General features: G+C 44.9%; 1 protein-coding gene across 3 annotated transcripts in view; it reads right to left on the reverse strand.

The window, feature by feature from the left end:
• Window positions 1-1,043, reverse strand: part of PXK (PX domain containing serine/threonine kinase like) — a 175,061-nt gene that overhangs the window by 45,489 nt on the left and 128,529 nt on the right. The window lies entirely within an intron of this gene.

A 1,043-nucleotide genomic window follows, 5' to 3' on the forward strand; every position in this document is an offset into this window, starting at 1 on the left:
TTGCCTGGTTTTTGCACTTTTTAATCGGTGGGATAAATAATTTGGAGATGAAAAGAACGGGACCAATGGTTCTGGGGGAATACGGGAGGTGGGAGAAATGAAGGTGGGGTAACCAACCCAGGGACAAGGGAACAAGTGAACTATAATCAATGGAAGGAAGGTTGTAAGATGCCTAATGGGGCTTAATCAAGGGCAATGTAGCAGCAAGGAATTACTAAACGTGCATAAAGGCCAAACATGATGGTGGGACAAGAGGGGAGTAAAAGGAAATAGAGGAAAGAACCAGGAGGCAAAGGACATTTATAAAGGCCTAATACAGGCATGTACATATGTAAATACATATATAACAAGAGGGGAATGGAACTATGTACTCATATCTATATGTTAAGAGTTAAGGTTGCAGATGGACATTGGGTCTCAGCTCAAGTACTCCCTTAACACAACAGCACTTTGTTCTAACAATCTGACCTGACTGTGATGCTCACCTTCCCAACCTAATCACTGAAGACAAAAATGGGTGCATAAGCAAATGTGGTGAAGAAAGCTGATGGTGCCCAGCTATCAAAAGATATAGTGTCTGGGGTCTTAAAGGCTTGAAAATAAACAAGCAGCCATCTAGTTCAGAAGCAAGAAAGCCCACATGGAAGAAGCACACCAGCCTGTGTGATCATGAGGTGTCAATGGGATCGGGTATCAGGCAACTAAGACCCAGAACAAAACCATACCAAAGGTGAATGGTGGGGGTAGGGGGTGGGTGGGCATGGAGTGGAAACCCAATGCCCATCTGTAGACAATTGGACATCCCCTCCCAGAGGGATCACAGGGAAGAGATGATCCAGTCAGGGTGCAGCATAGCACCAATGAAACACACAACTTTCCTCTAGTTCTTTGGTGCTTCCTTCACCCCACTATCATGACCTCAATTCTACCTTACAAATCACATTAGACCAGAACATGCACACTGCTACAGATAAGAGCCCACAACACAGGGAATCCAGGATAGATCAACCCCTCAGAGCCAACAATGAGAGTAGAGATACCAG

Source organism: Echinops telfairi, unplaced genomic scaffold (assembly GCF_000313985.2).
Source record: "Echinops telfairi isolate 266 unplaced genomic scaffold, ASM31398v2 ScPeMD7_31;HRSCAF=116, whole genome shotgun sequence".
Classification (NCBI taxonomy): domain Eukaryota; kingdom Metazoa; phylum Chordata; class Mammalia; order Afrosoricida; family Tenrecidae; genus Echinops; species Echinops telfairi.